This window comes from Neopsephotus bourkii, unplaced genomic scaffold (assembly GCF_033783945.1).
Source record: "Neopsephotus bourkii isolate Nb327-2 ecotype Australia unplaced genomic scaffold, CSIRO-AGI_Nbou_v1 NB_547, whole genome shotgun sequence".
Lineage (NCBI taxonomy): Eukaryota > Metazoa > Chordata > Aves > Psittaciformes > Psittacidae > Neopsephotus > Neopsephotus bourkii.
Window position 1 is genome coordinate 1,747,831 of NW_026901048.1, and position 19,125 is coordinate 1,766,955.

The 19,125-nt window shown below is 40.2% G+C and overlaps 1 protein-coding gene across 7 annotated transcripts in view; it reads left to right on the top strand.

Moving 5' to 3' along the window:
- WDFY3 (WD repeat and FYVE domain containing 3) overlaps window positions 1-19,125 on the top strand; it is a 173,662-nt gene that overhangs the window by 24,679 nt on the left and 129,858 nt on the right. For 4 of the 7 annotated variants that reach the window (XM_061350987.1, XM_061350989.1, XM_061350988.1 and 1 more), the window contains exon 1: window positions 17,478-17,499. The exons of 1 other annotated variant lie outside the window; for it this stretch is intronic. The gene's annotated coding sequence lies outside the window, so the exon portion shown is untranslated. Of the gene's footprint in view, window positions 1-10,878; window positions 10,974-17,477; window positions 17,500-19,125 lie in introns of those variants that run through there. 2 more of the 7 variants (XM_061350991.1, XM_061350992.1) reach the window with 1 other exon arrangement.

Below are 19,125 nucleotides of genomic sequence, written 5' to 3' on the forward strand. Positions count from 1 at the left end.
TTTTAGCAGCTGACTTTGAGTGACTGCATTTAGTCGCTTCTTTTATTTCTTTTTAGGACTTTATCTGTAGTAACTTAGTTTCCCTTTGGTCCAAGCAAAAGGAAAAATCAATTAGCTTAGTATATTAAGGGCCAGTGATGAGCTGCAGTAGGAAAACTGACATTCCTCCTCCCTCCTGCCCCCCAAATGTCTGCGTGAGCTCTTCTGTTGAACTTGAGGGCCACTAAATAAAAAGATGACTTTTTACTCTGGACACACTTTATTTCACATTGCAGGTTGAAACAGTTACTGGAATATTCACTGTTGTTTCAGTCTGTTGGTGTTTGTTGGGATTTTAAAAACTTTATTCCTAACACTTGAATTAAGCTGATCAAGACAGGCAAAATTTGATTCAGAATGAGGTCTGCAGCAGATGCCAAGAAGGCAGAACCCAAAGCTGCGAGGATGTTGCAGGCAGTCTGCACAACAAGCTATCCCAGGAACATGGTAAATAATCTTGAACAATATTCAGAAGGCCTATTCTATCAGGATGGTGGTAGTAGTTCAGTGTAGCTGAATGTACTGGTATGACGCATCATCTCATTTACCAACAGAAGCTGGTAAACTGTGCAGTAAATCAGATATTCATGGAAATTGTTGTCTTTATGTTCCTCTTCTGACATGCCATGTTACTTAAGTTAGAAATTACTTGGACAGAGCTGTATGAGTATATGCTAGCCTTGCAAATTCACAGAGGATGAACAGTGCTACAGGTGGGAGTTTGAGGAGCTAAGTAAAAAGACTTCTCCGAGATGAGAATCTGAATTCTGCAGCACTCTTCTGACAGGTAAAGGTTGCAAATTGTGGTGGAATGGCTAGCACCACAACAGCTACAGAAACGTTTTACAGCTGTGTATGTGCTTTGGAAACAGATTGCAGGAGCTGAAGATTCCTGATGTAGCATGTGATAGAATAAAAAAATAAACTTTTATTGTTATGATTTCTGTGTATTGCAACTCTTGATTTGTTCAATTCGGTGTTCAGCAGTATCTTTAGGATATTCATGAACATTTAATTATATACTGATCTGTACTTCTGGTGGTTGGGCTGCTTATTGACTTAATTCTGTCTCAGCTGGCTAAATTCCCTAGCAAAAAAAAAAGATGTGTCCTAGAGACCTTCTGAGAACAGTAACATTTAATTTAGCAGTAGGGAAACAATTTATTGGCATACATGTGTTTCAGGGGTTTGAGTCCCACACCACTGAACAGCAAAGAGTTCTTGTAGAATGGAAATGGCTTGCTGAATGCCAAGAAATGAAACCTCCTGCAAGTCTGTTTCTCTTGATTCCTGCGAATACCTGCATGCTGGCTGCACAGCACGCTGCCTAAAACCAGTGTGCTTAGCCCAGGGCAGGGAGACTGGTGGGAAATGTGTACAGCCTAGCTCACCAGTTACTTGGAGGGCTACTTCCTCTTTGCCTGCTGCCCGAATTTTCCTTTCAGTCGCACATGCTCTGCATGTTGTGAAGCCTTGTTCTAGGCTTTTGGCTGGAGGGGACTGTTGAGAAGGTATGTGTAGACTAGACCTGCTGGCCAGAAAGCATAGCTTCCTCTTCATTATCTGTGGGGTAATCTCCTGATGTTGCAGATGGACAAAACCACAGATTCACAGATGCAACTTGATGCAAGGTTGGCTCTTGCCCTTATGAAAATGTTAGCTGAAGTACAACACCATGCAAAAAGCTGTGCTGTTGTCAAAAGGCAGCTCACCAGGGCCGTACCCTGGAAATGACTCCAGGTAGGACCACTAAAATGTCTCCGTGCCCTTGTTAAGGGATGGTTCTTAGTGCAGGTCAAAATGTTGCCCCCACACTGGGGTTCTGGAGAAAAACTTGTCACAGGACTCAATGTACTGTAGAACTTGGCAGCTGTAATAGCTCTTGAGGAACCTGCTTGGATCTTCTAGGGCTGGATGCGAGTCAAATACAAAAGATTCTGCTAGTCGGGAGGTCTGTATGCTTGGGAAGGCCTGTCCTTTGCCCAGTATATCCTATAGTATGTCTGCTTTCTGTTCTTTTCCTTCTGTTTTTTATTCACTGCAGACTTAGTAACTGTTACTCTGGCCCCTAAGCAGACACCCAGAGAGAAAATTATGTCCACTGGTGGAAAGGTTACCTTCCCTTTTGTAAAGCAGTGGAACAGGCAGGAAGCTGAAGGTTGTTGAACAGAATTAAAAGCATCCATACAGTTCAGAAATTTGGGAAAGCAGAGCAGTAAGTCAACTGACTTTGTACTTTAAATGTTAGAATGGAATGCTGATATTAAGACTCACTATATATGTGAGAGTGGGGAAAAGAATCTCTCCAGATCTCCCTGGTGGGAAGACACCTCAGCAGGCCTATAGTCCAAACTCTTGTTCACAGCCAGACCAGCTGTGAGATGGGACCAAGTTGCACTGGACTTGATGCTGTCATGTCTTGGAAACCTCTATGGCTGGAGACAGCACAGCCTCTTTGGGCCCTGTTCCAATGCTCTCTGTCCTCAACAGGGGCAAAAAAGCTTCTCTTTATATGCAGTTTGAACTTCTCTTTTATCAATGTATGGCTGTTGTTTCTCATCCTCCCGTCATGCAGTGCTGTGAAAGGGCTGGCTTCATCTTTGGTTTGCCAATAGCCTGTGGCACCTTTTAATATAGGTCAGCCTTCAGCCCATGTTAGGAAACTGTAACTTTGTGCTTAATTAAAGTAGATAAAAATGAATATGAGCTTGGAATTAATGGCAGGGATAGCATAGTGATATATTGATCACATTATGCAATAGAACATAAGTGAGTGTAGCTATATTGAGCAAGCTAGCATGTAGATACTAATTAAGAGGGAAAAATCTTTACTTTTTGTTGTATTATTTGGAACAATTTACACACTTAATAAAAGAAACTAATAACTGTCTCCCCTCCACAGAGGCAATTGGACATTGTACTTAAAATTGTGTTGCAAGCCTCCAAATAACATCAAGGTAGCAGATCTGTTCTTAGGAGTGCCAGAGCATCTGTTCTCCAGGGATGCAGCTGACCTTTGGATTTCAGAATTTTAGATACCAGTGATTTAGATAATCAGGGTTTGTCTCTGTATCCAGAGAGTCTTATTAATTCCTGTGGTGAGCTAAAGGACTAGCAAGGCATTAGCTTCCCAAAATAACCAGAGAATTCTAGTTTTTGTTTCCAACTTAATGAAGTTGTGTGTGTTCATGAAGGTTTATTTTATTCTTCCATAAATAGAATAATAGCTTGTATAAATAAGACAGACTCACTGTTTGAATGTGGTTTAGACTGATCTGAGTAAGGGCCCTGTCTTTTGGTATTTGATCAACTTACAAAGTATGTATGTGGTCACTAATCTTTGGTTTAGAAGAGATGACCACTGTGGAAAGCTTGACTATGCTTATCATTTTGGAGGTGCACAGGGATAAAATAAGAAGCACTGGACGCAAGCAGCAACAAGGTAAATTACAGCTAGTATGAAAATTTACACCATGAAGGCAGTCAAACACTGGAGCTGGTATCTCAAAGAAGTATGGTTTATACCTTTGCACATGCTCAGAATTCACCTACCTCTGAGCAACCTGATGAAGCTGACCCTGTGCTGAGCAAAGGTTAGGTCATGCAACCTTCATAGATACCTTCCATCCTATATAATTCTGTACTTAACATGTGTACAACATCCAGTATTTCTGTGACAGGAATCATAGTGCTGTACCATTAAGACCCAATTGCTTAATTTGAAAACCTCTATGTAAAAAGATAATGCTTCTTATCAAGCAATTTAATTAATGAAATTTTATGTCATAGGTGATCTGCAAGTCAGCACATCTATGTAGGAAGCATCTTGAGTTTAATGCTGACAGATTGTGATTTATTTCTACAAGAAGCGCTCTTCTTTGCTGTTAAGAGCAGAAGACTGTTTATGTATGATTGTGGATTAATGCATCCTGAATATTCTGAAGACAACTTGAAATAAATTTTACTAATCTATTTAAATGTGCATGGTTATGATGGTTCATTTGGAGGGGGAATTAGCATTTATTTCCATTTGGAGCATCAACTTATAACAGTAGATATTATCAAAGCATGCAAATTTAATTAGGAAGTAATTAAAGAGCGAAGTAACATCAAGCATATATGACAATTTTCTTGTTCCTTTTTCAGTCTGATTTTGGCCTTTACTTCACATAAATGCACAGTTTATGGAGCACTTCTTTTTCCCAGTGATATAGAGATCAGGGGTTGTGTTAAGTCTTCCTGACTCTTACAAATGACTGTGGTAACACTGAAGGAAGACTTGGGCTTTCCAACAGAGCTTGCCTGAAGTAAATGAAACTGGATTTATTTCCTTGACTTTCATTGTCTTGCTTTAGAAGACAAGGAAACAACATTTAGAAGACAAAAACAACATCTCAAGGTGTTGTTGGTGTTAAACTTTCCTCACTTTTAAGTTCTATCCAATGTCTAATTATTGAAGTTCTTTTTTGGTGTTCTGCCTCTCTGAGTACAGGATGCTTCTGAACAATGTGTGAATGCAGCTGCAGCTTGAACAGTTTCTCTAGGGTGATGTCTCCTTTTTATTGTTCTTTTGTTTGCCTAGCTGGCACTTAGCAAAGCATTGGGGTGATATACATGCAGTGTTGAGAAGAATCTGTCTGAAATGGAACACATCAAAGACTAGAATGTTTCAGATAAGAGGGGACTATTGTCTGAAGGGCATAGGAGTGCTGGTGCCTGAGAAATCATCTGTCCAGGGTTCTGTAGTTTGGTTGCTTTCAGCTCCCCGATGACTTAAGTGGAAAACAGCAATGTTTAAAAGAGTTGTCTCTAAGAAGGTAGCTATAAATATCTGTCATTAGGACCCCTTATGTGAAGGTCCTCCCCTTTGGTGTTGAGTGTGAAATCTCAAAATGTATCTACATCTTGAGAGTGATGTAGGACTTGACACATTGTCTCACACAGTGGGATAGCTTCCTCTTCCCTTCTCCATTCTCTCTCTCTCCTTCCCTTCTCCCCCCACCCCCCTTATTTGGAGTATAAGCTAAAGAATTCACAGTGATTTAGCCTGGTCATAATTGGGATTTCCTACTCAAACAGCGTGTCTGTTGTGTGAGAAGTAGGGGTTTCATCTGGTTAAAGTAATCCTCTCATTTTACCTGAATTTCCGTAGCCTGGAAACAGGACATCATCAGTGCAGAACTTACGATTTCTTAAATAGTAATAAAGCAGAGACATTTGTAATTAAGATCACTGTATACCGTCCACCTCCAGAATGTTGTGTTTAAGTTGAGGTGGTGTTTCCTCGCTGCTCCCCGCTGGTACCATCTTTCTAATGTTGCTTTTCAAGCTGTGTTACACTTTCTCTTGGAGATGGCAAGAACAGACTTACGGATGGTCATGTTCTGTTTGAGGTTGAAGATGGATGGAGTAATGGTGAAAATTTTTTAAGCAGTCTGTGATGACAAGTGTTGTTAGACTTGTGTGTGTTATTTTTGGTGTTTTCTACTGTGAACCCCTAGGATTGATCTATGAGGAGGTGAAGTGCGTGTCTTATTATTTCCTTTGTCATCTTTCTTGAACATGAGGAGGTTAATGGAGTCTTCACTTGGAAGTATGACATGTATACCTAAGGTTGGATTTAAACACAAAACACAAAGGAATCCAATATTACTCGGGAGGAGAAAAAAGTACGCAGGTTGCTGGAGTTGTGGACTTTGCTGAAGAAAACAGATGTAGTAGCTTTTCTTGTCCCTGCATTCAGGTTTATAATGCTAGAACTTGGTTTAGCAGAAGTAGTGAACAAGAAACGGTAAAGAAAGAGGGTTTAGGAGGAAATCAAACCTGTTTGGTTTGGGGCTTTTGTTTGGTTTGGTTGGTTTGGGTTTTTTGGGGTGTTTTTTTTTTTTTTTTCCCCCACAAATGAGGCTGACCTTTCTATGGGCTTTTCAGGTTGTCTTCTTTATCAGAGAGAATCTCTTTCCACCTGATCCTGATATTAAAATATCTGCATGTACTTAGTCAAGGTATTATCCCCATTTGCGTTCCTTCTTTCAAATTCTATGTACAGCAGAAATACATTGCTACCCAACCTATTTTTCATAATTGAAGACAGCTTGAATTAAGATACCAGCTCCTGCTGGTATGTGTTACTGACCTCTTGCCACATCTGTCCTTCGTAGTGCACCAGTGATCTATAGAATGTGTGCTAAGCACACATCTTTACTAGAAGAGGTAGAAATTGGGCTTGGTCACATATCATAGAATCGTTAGGGTTGGAAAGGACCTTAAGATCATCAAGTTCCAGCCCCCCTGCCATGGGCAGGGACACCTCAACCTAAACCATGTCACCCAAGGCTCTGTCCAACCTGGCCTTGAACACTGCCAGGGACAGAGCATTCACAACCTCCCTGGGCAACGTATTCCAGTGCCTTACCACCCTCACAGTAAAAAACTTCTTCCTTATATCCAGTCTAAACTTCCCCTGTTTAAGTTTGAACCTGTTACCCCTTGTCCTGTCACTACAGTCCCTAATGAAGAGTCCCTCCCCAGCATCCCTACAGGCCCCCTTCAGATACTGGAAGGCTGCTGTGAGATCTCCACGCAGCCTTCTCTTCTCCAGGCTGGACAGCCCCAACTTTCTCAGCCTGTCTTCATACAGGAGGTGCTCCAGTCCCCTGATCATCCTCATGGCCCTTCTCTGGACTTGTTCCAACAGATCCATGTCCTTTATATGTTGAGGACACCAGAATTGCACACAATACTCCAAGTGAGGTCTCATGAGAGCAGAGTAGAGGGGCAAGATCACCTCCTTCGACCTGCTGGTCACGCTCCTTTTGATGCAGCCCAGGATACGGTTGGCTTTCTGGGCTGCAGGCGCACACTGCTGGCTCATGCTCATTTTCTCATTGACCAGCACCCCCAAGTCCTTCTCCGCAGGGCTCTCTGAATCTCTTCTCTGCCCAAGCTGTAGCTGTGTCTGGGATTGCTCTGACCCAGGTGCAATGTTTGTGATTTTTATGCCAATATTTATGATTTTTATGCCAATGTTTATGATCCCTTTGATTTCTTTAAGCTAGAAGCAGGATTTTATTTCTTTCAGGCCAAAGGACTAACACTCAATTACTGTAATTCCTAGCAACAAGTGTTTTGAGCTTTAACACAAATGCCTTGTTCAGCTCCCACTGATGTGCGTTTTGTTTGTATGTAGTGTCTTCCTTAATTTTTTTCTGATATAACATTCGAGTTTTGTAATTTTGCAAAGCATAGATACAGGGAGGAAAATGGCTGATTAGGTCTGAACAGGTTTCTGTTGAATACCTGTTTTGTGAAGCACAGAAGAAACCTGATGCAATTTTAGGGCTTTCATTTTTTTATTGATGGCACAAGTATTGTATGTGTAAACTTAATAAGCTTAGTTTATGCACAGGAATATTTTCATAATATCTTAAACGAGGGGAGCACAGCTGGCAGTCTATGTAGCATTAGTATTTCTTTTTCTGAAATGAGATGTATAAAAATGTGGATTTTATGGTGTTACTTTATCGATTTGCTTCTTTACAGGAACCAAGTGGTTTATGATTGCTGAGATTTGTTATTCAGCACTTTTTGTATATGTCTGGTGAGGGTAGCAGTCAAATTCCATTTGATTAGTTAAGCTCTAGAAACAGTGCCTAGAATACTCAGTCAAAATAGAGACCTAGCTAAAACTCCTTCTGGAATGCCTGTTGGGATGCAGAAATGCTAATGTTTTATGTCACAGCAAGCAAATTATTTAAATGACAAGGACAAAGTGGTAATGACAGCTAAGATAAATTTTTCAAATCGTATGTATTACTAGATAATTAATCTAATAATGCATACTATTAGAAATTGATTTAAACTTATCAGTTCTGAAGAAGACTGGATAAGCAGTAGTCCAAGTTTATCTTTACAAAAATATGGTTGTAATGAAAAAAAAAAAGCTTTTATTATAAAACAGATTCTGACCCAGTATATTTAGCAGTTAAAAAGAAAAAGCTTTTATTCATCTGATGGGAAAATAATTTTTAATCTTACGGAATTATTACAAGCAACTCTTCAAGAAATGCCTGTAGCCTGGGACTTGACTGGAAAAGAAAATGTCTTTTAAACTTGATAGTAACTACTGTGAACTGTCACTGATGGTTTTACTGGTCATGCTCAAGCTGGCCACCCTGATACTATGTTTTGAAAAAATAGTTGCAAATTATATGTTCTAACTCTTTGAAACAAAGTAAGCCCTTCAGCGCAGCTGGGAGCTTTAGGTAAGCCATGGGTGGAGGTGGTTTTGCTGACTGAAACTTGTTTTCTGCATGACACTTGATTTCTGGAAAATAATAGATGTGGCTGCAGCCGGAGTTCAGTGATGGGTCATGAAACGAAGTGACTCAGAGCTCGGAGCCAGAAGTGTGGCTTCTCAGTTATGCTGGCATCTGCTAAATCACATACTGCCTCTGTACATCAGTGCAGATGGGTGAGAAATTGGGAAGGTATTTGTTCTGCACAGCAAGTGGAAACATGGCAACTCTTTGTATTTGTTACTTGTCATTTACTTTTTCATGAGGTCATTGATACTTGATGTGCTTTTGAAATAGTCATGAAAAGGCACCTAATATGAAATGGGTAGTCTGTTTTTTTGCTGTGCCTCTTTTCCGTTATTGGTTTCAGCAGCCTCTGGATAGTGTGGGATCTGCAAATAGGAAAGGCATTGGCAAAAGAGCAAGGTGCTGCATGTCTTCTTGCTACGTATCTGGAAAGGTGCAATCTGAGGGTGAACTTCTGCATCCTTTCAGTGGACAGAGATGAGTAGGGATGTAGGCAGCGCAGCCATGGAGAGTCCTTCAGGTGCCTGTGTGCCACCAGGAGGTACACTGTCCCTGTGGAGGGTCAGGAACCTAATTTATGTGGCGAGAGGGTGAATGCCCTAAGAAATCTCCTAGAAAAGCTAAATTTGAGTCTTGATTGTTTGCAAAACTTAAATCTTTTCCTCAAGCATGAAGAGAAAGGGTTTTGTTTTCAGTATTTATTTTTCCCCATGAACAATTGCATGACAATAAGGTGAAAGTGAGGGGAGATGAGATGGCTAGAAGCAGAGGATAAAGGCTTTTCACAGGCATGTCATGTTGAATAAGGCGAGGATGCTGTAGGGTGATTCTCTGGGCTTGATGATTCTCCATGGCAGCATGGGCCTGCAATATGTTGCACAGGCCTAGTGTGAACCTGGACTTTGCAGTGGCAAGGAGGTATCTAAGATACTTACTGCATACGTCATGGGCATGGATGCAGTGATGCACATGAGGCGGCATTCTAGAATATCTGCTGTTCTGAGTTTGTCTAGTATATTTTAGTTATGGCAGCCACTGCAGGTGGGTTGCTGCAGCTGATCTCCTGAGAAAGTAATTGTAAGTGCATGCCTGTGGGTAGGAGAGGTAGGTGAGTTGTAGCAGCAAAGGTGCTGTTGAGAATGCTAGTGGAGTGAAAGCATGAAGTGCCTGAATGGATGGATCCCTCTGGAAATTAAACTCACTAGCTCATCATCCTGCATAGTGGGAGGCATTGGTATGTTTTCCTACTTTGTTGCTCAGATGCTTTTATCAATTTCCTAGATTAAAGTAGAAGTATTTCTTCTAAAAGCAGGCTTCACTCAACAGGCAAGGACCCTTAGTCTTAACAGCAAAATGAACACAGCTTAAAAACTCCCTGGAGTCCCAAATGGTGTAGTTAATTGACTTACCTTCCCTGTCCTAGGAGTAGCAGAGGGTTTTATGGTAATGATGAATGGAGTTAGAAGCAAACTTCAGCTTTAGCTGTTAACACTGAACTCCTGCACTTGCCAGCAAGTTACTTTGTAGTACATACAACCTTATGCCAAATTGGTATATTGTTACTAAGCACTGCAACATCTCTCTGAGCAAGTTTGTGGCATTAATGCCATCTCTCTCACAAAGAACCTGAAATTGTGCTCCTTTTATTGACCTCTGTTGTTCCCTCCCCCCTCCATCTTCTTGACTCCTTTGATGTACAAAATAATAAACCAGCAAGCAATGTGAATTGTATTGTAAAGTTTTCCCAGTTGCTTTAGGCATGCCAGTACTGTGTAGCACACTGTAATGTAGGAACACCTGGACTACTTGTGCTGACTGGGAATCAGAAGTAAAATAACATTGTGCTATCTCATGGCTAATTAATCAAGGTACATCATGTCACCAAGGTACCTAGTTGTTTGCCAGGTTCAACAGTGCTGGTCCTGTTACCTGCCATCTCCCTTGGGTTAGCTGGAGCATCTTGTGATTGATTCATGGAGTTGTGCTGAAGGGAGCTTAGACTCAGTGCCCCTTGTTGGCTTGTGTGTGTCCAGTTGCAAATTCTAAGATCAGCATTTTATAACTCTGAAGAAAAAAGCAAAAAAACCCTAGGGGAGAGGCCAGGGGAAAGCTGGGTGTGTTCAGAAGCTTCACAGTTGCTAAGATGCATTACGGTCAAGGCAGCTTGGTTCTTATTCCTCTGCTGTGATGATGAGAAATCACCTAGTTTCTTGGAAGGGTGCTCTTGCTGATCACAAGCTGTCAGTGCATTAATTACTGGGTTTGCACTTTATAATAACTCTTTTAGCAGTTCCTGTGCTCTCAGTAAGTATGATTTAATTGGAAAGATAACTTCTATTTCTAATGTCAATTTCCAGTTTGCTACAGCTCCTTTTCCAGGAGCTATTTAAAAGATTTCTTATGTTTGTGAAAGTCCAGTTTTCCTACAAGTGACTCTCTTGTATTTCAAAATGGCAAAGTTCTCATTTTATTGTCACATTTGTATTCTAATATTTTTCCCTTTTCCTTTACTTAGTGAAAGAACAACTTTGGTGTTGAAGAGAAACCTCGGAAAGGAATGGGCCCTGTTCTCTTGAAGCTGTTTGCCCTGATCCCAGGAATGCTGTAGAGGTTGGTGATATGAACGCTTAAGAGCTTTTGTAGAAATTGCCTTTTGAAATATAATTGGCACACTCTTCAATAAATTCAGTGTGAAACAGTTCATTTGCTTGTCATAGAAAGAGAGTTAATTCAGACACTGCCAGAACACATTCAGTTTCAAATGGCTCTACCCAAACAAAATCTAGGGTCTTGTTTGTCTGTGTAGATGCTGTACAAACACATACCTGAGTGGTCAGAGAAAGCTGTGTGTTGTGATTCATGCACACAGTCAAGCTGCATTAAACTTGGAGGTTTTAATTGATAACTTAAAAAAAGAAAAAGGTGAGACTGATCATAATACATGAGATCATAATACATGATTATTTTTCAACTTTTTCAAGTCTCTCATTTTTACTTTGAGAGTAGAATACCCCTGCTCTTCAGTAGAATGACAGGTGGGTTAGAAGTCCATTTGCACAAAGGTGATGTTATCTCTACTTTTGCCTTGAGTGACTTTATTTTGGTTTTATCTCCTAGTTTCTTTGGATTATGTACAGTCTGAGTACACTGCTTGCTGTGTTTTTCCGCCATAACTGTATAGTCCTGCTACAAATATTATGGCCTGCAAGAGGAAGCTTCTTGCAAGTAGAATATTCAATCTAGTTTACTTTCACATTTTTAGTAAAAAATCCTAAAGGGGATTAAATGGATTTATCACCCCCAATAGAGTTCTCAACTAATGAAGTAAAAAAACTTTTATAATTATCAAATTCAGTAGTGCTTTGTTTCACTGATGAAAAATGAATGTAGCAAGTAAAATTTGATGTGAAGGGGTTGGGGGAGAGGAAAAGGTAGGAATGTTGAAGTGCTCTTAGGAAAGAAGAGAATTTCCGTAGGAGCAGTTGAATTAATCTAAAACCTGTCTGCTTACTGTAAAGAATATTTAATCTGTGGTAGATTACTTTAAAAGCATAGATACGTGTGGTGTGGCTATGAAAGAGTAATGTCCAAGCTTTGCTATGATACCTTCTAACATACAGACTTTTTTTGAGCAAAAAACGGGAAAAAGAAATGCAGTGGAAAAAGTGCTCAGGACATTACAGACACAGAAAGTGAAGAGGTGATCCAGGGGAAAAAGACCCATTAGTACAAGGCAATGCTAGTGGGCATTGCTCTCTGAAGTGTGTAGAGCTTAACAACTCTTCATGTAAGTGATGCCATTTCTTATGGAGAGCTTTAGTTATTAATATGTTCTCACCATCTTATCTGATATAAAAGTGAGAGTTGTAAAATCTTAAAGGGAAGGTATCACTTTTAATTTAACAAAAGCACACAGAAAGACAAAGTCTCCCCAAAGCGTATCCTTCCATATGAAATCTGCATTCCAACATCAGTGCTTTCATTGTAGCTCTGTGCTGCTTCTTTAGTCTCCAGTGTTTCAATGTTTTATTCATTAATGGGGGAAAAAAAAGAAAAAAATTGTCCACAAGAGGCTCTGGCAGAAATATTCTTTCGCTCCCTCCTCCTCCTCAAATAGCACCTTGATCCCTTCAACCTATTGTGTCTAGTGTGTTTTTTTTTTTTCTTTTTTTTTATATATATATATATTCTACTTTATGGAGAATAAAAAAAAAGATGAAAGGGTAATCTCCTCTTTTGTTAGTCTCCCTCTTGACTTAGTGTACAAGTGGTTAGTTTCAAGCATACTGTTGAATGCAGACTGTTTTGTGAATCTGTGAAGACTGTTTTATTAGTATCATGACCTGCTGTTCAGATATTTCCGTAGGAAATACTTCCTTGGCACTCTGTGCATCCTGTTCTTCCAGTTCCAAGGACATGCAAGAACTGGCAAAGCTTATTAACTTGGCTTTAGTGTTGCTGTGGTTATATACCTTTCAGACATGAGCTTGCTATGTTTGATTTGGTTGGGCTGTGTCCCATGGGCCATGATAAGTTTTTCTCTATCTCTGGCATGACTTACCTCCAGCTACATGGATAACAGTGAAAGTAGTGATCCAGTTTATAAACACACAGGAGATAATGAGATAAGGGAAGACAGCCAACCAACATGAATTTTCCAGGGAAAAAATTATGTCAAGCTGATTAGTTTGTTTCCTTGACAGATGAATTGGATTATTGCATAAGGGAGGGAAGGGATAGAAGTGATACAACTTGAAACATATAAAGTTTTAAAGGATGTTCTCTTGAATGTACTACATGTAGTGATATATATATATATATATATATAATGGGATCTTACTTAAATCACTTGCTGCAGGAGTGAAATTTATTAAAAATGGTTTGGTGGAGCAGTTAACAGAGATTCAGGATTGCTTGGAAAGGCATTTGAAGTAAGCTTCTTTACTAGCTTGCTGTACCTGGATTTGTCAATAACAGCATCAGTGGTTTAGATGGTGGAGTAGAGTCTACCTACAAAATGTGTAGGTGATGTCAGTTTGGGAGTAGACAGCATGTGCACCACAAGGGGTTTATATTAAGGTGTTTAACTTTGTAATTGGGATAAGTTAAGTGTCTGTGTGTGTGTTCATTCAAGCTGACTCACCTAATGTTTGTTATACCGCAGTAATTGAGTGTATATATCCTAAGTATGTTGAGATTATTGAGTTGGATGGCCTCTTCCAACACTCTCTTTTGTTTGTGGTACTTTTCTATCCTTCAGTAAAATTACAGCACTGAAACCTAGTACTTGAAAGGAGGTGGTTGTTACCTTAAAAAATGATTTATCTGGATTTGAGATCTTGGGTCACCGCTGAGATAAACATTTGCAAGGTAAGCGACACTCTTGGAAAGCCCCAGGATATATGTCTTGTGCTGGAGGGGAGCAGAAGGTTAGGCTCTGTGGAATAGGCAGCTGCTTTTGCAGTTATCTAGCAAGTGCCACCTCCCTGCCTTTCCACTGGTGGCGTAACAGATAGTTAGGCACCTAGCACCAGGAGTGCCTCCCTCTGTTTCATCTCTGTAATGCAGCTAATGCAGCTTGCCTGGACTCTGAAAGCAGGCTGCTCCTGCGGCCTCTCTTCTCTTTTTGCATTTCTGTGTGCACATATGCTGCTGTCTAAGTGGCTGTTCACGGTTCAGGAAGGAGGGATGGGTGAGGGGAAGCAGTGCTTGAGGTGTTCATGATGTGGATTATTGTTTGGCTTGTTGAAGACATACATGAGGGAAACATAACTTTTGTATCTTTTTTTGCTAGGCTGCTGGAGGAGTTACCACTGCTTTCCCATAGCACCTCAAGCCTTTTTCCATGCAGGATTTGCCCTAATGTTTATGTAGCTTGCCACAGAAAGAAAATGTATGACTATGGAGGAGGGGCCATATTTTTTAAGAGCTTTTGTAGAGTAAGATATGAAATGTGGAAAAAATCATCATCTGGGATGATGCTAGAGAAGTCTGACATCCTGCTTTGTTTTAAGCTGCCTGTGATAGAAAGGGATATTTGCGGGCTGTGCTTTTTCATACACAATGCACTTCCCATAGTTGTCAGGTTATCATGAAAGATTAATGTGATGCTTCCTTTAGAAGTAAGCACTAATATTTCACACTAAGTCAATAATTAATTGCTGGTGGTAGGATAGCGCTTGGAACTCCTTTTGATGTGTTCCTGTCTACTGGTGATGCCATAGTCTCCTATGGATATGAAACATTGCAAGGGAAAATAATATCTCTGTTGCGGTTAATTCTGTGGAGATGCTCCTCTCTGGGTCTGTAATCCTTACTGCTGTTTTCCTGATTTGAGTATGGCTGTCACTGTTTGGTATCCTAGCAAATGTTTTTGTAGCAAATGTACGAATTATGTTGCTAATAGATATATCTCAGCAGCAGAGACCTGGTGCACCTGTGGTGTAATTTGAATAGCAAGAATGTTGTGAATGTTTTGTGCACCGTCTTATGTCTCAGATAGAGGGTACTGCAAGAACTACTACTGATAAGTGATAGTCTGTGTAAGGCAAGCTGTAGGCAGTCTCTTGGAAAGACTCTAGGTCTCATGAATTCAGATGAACTGGAGGCACAGTAAAATCTAGTTTTGGACCTTTCTCTTGTTTGATTATAGCTTTGAAAAACTGCCTGGGAGAAATTTCAAGACCATGTTCCTGTGGATGCAGGAATAACAGTTCAAAGTGCTGGAAGATGAAGCTGATGTGCAGCAATTTCTGTAAGTGCAGAAATGGAGAAGCAAGCTGCCATCTGGCTGTATTGCAGCAAGAGTTTGTTAGAAACACTGCCTGTGCTTTAGTATTGCTAAAAAGTGACCTTAAAAAAAAAGTCACCCTGTAATACCCACATGAGAGAAGTACTAGCAAGAGGCTACTACTCTGCTTTGCTCCATGGTTCAGGATGATGAAACTTTTTCCAAAGGTAGAGATTGACATCTTACTACGTCTTCTATTTAGTCCTGTAATATAGAGGCCTTGCACAAATATTCCCTCTAATAAGGCATGTACAGCTACTATGAAAGGCCCTGTACCTGACACCAAAGTGCATATTTGCCAGTAAATTAACTTTGTTGCTCTGTGCAATTTAAGAGTTGAACTGGTCACTCTTTTGAACAATGCAGTCTCTTGAATGTGGTAGCAAGAGTGGAGTTGGCGCTGTGACTGCTCCATCACTTTTCAGTATGATACACTCTTGCGCTAAAGGCTGTTGTTATCCAAATGGGTTGTGGGAATGTGCGTTGTCTGTTCGTGTGCATTTTGTATAACACATAACAGCGCTTGCTTGAATTAAATCCCTTTACTTCATGTACCTTAATATTGCTACCCCTCTGAGCTCTGTGTAAGTTAGTCAGCTTTTAGATCGTCCTTTCTTTGTTCAAATAACAGCTATTATCAAACAAGTTGTTGTGTACTTGAGGAAACACCTGCAAATTCTGAGAGAGAAGTAAATCAAATTAAAGGAAGGAAATGTGGTAAAAATGTAAAGGAATATATGGATATATAAGAGAAGAAGCCTTTTTCTGTGGTACTACTGTTGTAAGTAAATCCTAGCATTGAGCTTTATTTACCTAGTTTTTGTATGTATTTTTGGAAATACATTGCTGGGTTTCACTTTATTGACCCTCTTTGTGTTAAAAAATAAAAAGTGTAGTTATACTCATTCTGTGCACTGCTTACTGTCAAAGCTTAAAAGGGACAGAAAACTAGAGAAAAGTGATAAGAGTAGAAAGTCATGCCTTCTCAGTTGTGGAGAATCAGTTCTGTCCCCAGGTCCTTTGCATCCAGAAATGGCCAAGCACTGTGCAGGATCTCCAAGTGAGTCTATGCACTTTCACAGATGCATTGCAGAAGCCAAGTCTTGTAATAAATAACTAGTAAGTAATTTCTGTACCTGCAAATGACATTGCAGCACAGTTGATATACTGCTATTGGCTTGTTTTTTTAGTGTTTTTTTTTCTTCTTCTTGGTGTTGGGTTTTGCTCCAGCAAGGAAGGATATTTCTTTAGTGTGTGTATTTTCTGTATCTGTAGATGAATCTAAGGGCAGAATGGGAATAAACTCTGATTTGGTAGTTGTGCTTTTATGATGTGGATATTTGGGCTCTTTTCTGGGGTATATTTAGTTAAAAAGCAGTGACCACTGTAGCCATTTGAGCATCTTTCTGTGGCACTGGGAGAAGTTTTTTCAGAGATCTGCAGCTTCAATTCCAATTTATTTTATGTACCTTTGGTTATTATTGTAGAAGTAGGCTAGTGTAGTGGTGAGACGTAACATGCAGCTAACCACAGTTACTGATAATAGATGTCCTTGGGAAATCCTACTACTTCTGAATAGTAGTAGTTGTTGTTGGTAAAATGAAATGAAACATCTGGCAGTGTTGGTCTGAATCAGCTGTTCTAGACTGTATGGTGCTGTACATGAAAATATCATTGTAAGCTAGAAGAACAAAATTTGTTAAAGAAAAAAAAAAGTTAAGAAAACCCACATTGCATCTGATCTAAATTCTGGTAAGAAGTGTCTCTTGTATTGCTTTTATTTTTCCAGAATAATTAGTTCCCTTGTAACCAAAATTTAAACTGATTTACTTTTCTGTGAGATGAGAAAAGCAGGAAAAATGTCATCTTACACATACATTTGTAAGCTGTGATACACCATTCTCTTTCACAGTGACTGCAGTGCCTGTGTGCAGACCAGATGTCTTTTGAGTTGAGCATACTTTTTTTTTGTCCTGTTCTGCTGCTCCCGTGAATTTGATCTGTTTTTGTGAAGAAGCTGTATCGGTTACTGTGGCGTGGGCATTGTAAGGCAGGGGGAGGAATCCCTTCCCTTCAGCTTTGCAGTTCTTCCCCTTCCTGCATCCCGGAGCTCTCTGGGAGGGACAGCTGTGCTCCACAATCAAACCATCCCGGGTGCTGGTACCACTGGCACGGAGGATGGCAGTGCGAAGCTCTGGAGGTCCGCCTGACTGCTGGAAGGATGTTTACTAATGATGGGCTGGCAGTGGCTTGTAGGCAGAGGAACTTGCTGTCTCCTATTAGTGACATCTTACAAAGAGAGGATTTGAAAGCCAAGATGCTTGTACTGAGCTTCAAGAATTCAAGGTAGGATGAGACCTAAATGAATACAAGCTACTTGTATTTCTTCCTAGACTAACATTTCTATTTCTGTTGCTCTTTCTAGACTAACATTTAATTACATGACTAGCTTCTCTGAAGGTGTACTTTTTGTCATCAGACTTTTCAGTAGTTGTACTTGCTGTTGTAAAGAGAAACTGACCTAAACTACAAGCTGAGATTTAGTCAAAATACAGTGGTATGTTGAATAATGTAAGTAATGTTACTGTGCATAATTTTCTGTGTTTAGGATGTTGGCTGTACAGAAATAAGTGAATAACAGGTAATTATATTTGTCATTCCACCTAAGGAGGAAAATAATTTATTTTATTTTGTCAAGTGCATAGTTTTCAAAATAGAGCTAATCCAAGCATGTTCCCAAGTGTGGAAGTTCTGCTGTGAAGCCATCTTATAGTCAATTTACATAAGACAGTGTTCTTGGAAATGTAACAAAGTTGGAGAAGAACCCGTCATAATAAAATAGTAACTTCCCTCTCTCTGAGTGCTCTAGGCTTCATTTTTTTATTTTGAGTAAGAGATCAGTTTTTGCAGATTTCTAGCTGCCCTATTGTATCTTGAAGTTTACTACATAGATTTCTTTCAAGAAAACATTCACTGTGAAAAATAACTTTCATTTTGGCATTATTGCCAAGCAGGAGTGGACCAAACACTACTCAGTCATCTGGGAGCAGCAGTCTCTTGCATGTTAGTGGGGACCTGGAGCTGTTTCCTGTAAGGAAGGATTCGCAATCAGCTATTTTGTCTTTACTTTTCATTCCATGAAAGGCTCCTCAGAAGCATCTCCATGTACAGTTAGGGAGGGCTGTTTCCAAAAGCAGGGCTGGGAGCCTAAGGTGAAATCTAGTTCTGCCTGAAGTCCTCAGGGTACAGTGTGGGTGTTTGAAGACTGAAGAATGAAAAGAGTTGAGTTGCTTTTATCTGCAGTTTGTGACTATCACCCCCAAAGGGTCTTCTGCCACCCAACAGAGAGGGGGCAGATGAAGAGGAGCAGGAGAGGGAAAGTTAGGGGAAAGACAGTGCCTTTCCCCCATCATTACAATATTTGCTTAATTACATAAAACATAGGAATCTTTACTGATTTTCCCAGTGGCAGTGTGTCTAGTGAAGTGAACCCTGGCGAAGGGTCTAGAGCAGAAGTCTTGTGGGGAGCAGCTGAGGGAACTGAGATATTTTAGCCTGGAGAAAATGAGGCTCAGAGAAACCTTATTGCTGTCTACAGCTATTTGAAAGGAGGTTGTAGCAAGATATATGTTGGTCTTTTCTCCGAAGTAACAAATGATAGGACAAGAGGAAATGGCATCAGGTTGCACCAAGAGGTTTAGACTGGATATTAGGAAAAAATTATTCTCTGAAAGGGTTGCAAATATTGGAACAGGCTGGAGTCACCATCCCTGGAGGTATTTAAAAGATGTGTAGGTGTGGCACTTGGGGACATGGTTTAGTGGTGGACTTGGCAATGCTAAGTTTATGATTGGACTCTATGATCTGAAATATATTTTCCAACCTAAGCAATTCTATAATTTTGTGCTATATGGTGTGCAGGACGTGGTTCCAGGGGAGCTCAGAGCTCAGTGGATGTCTTTAGACCATACT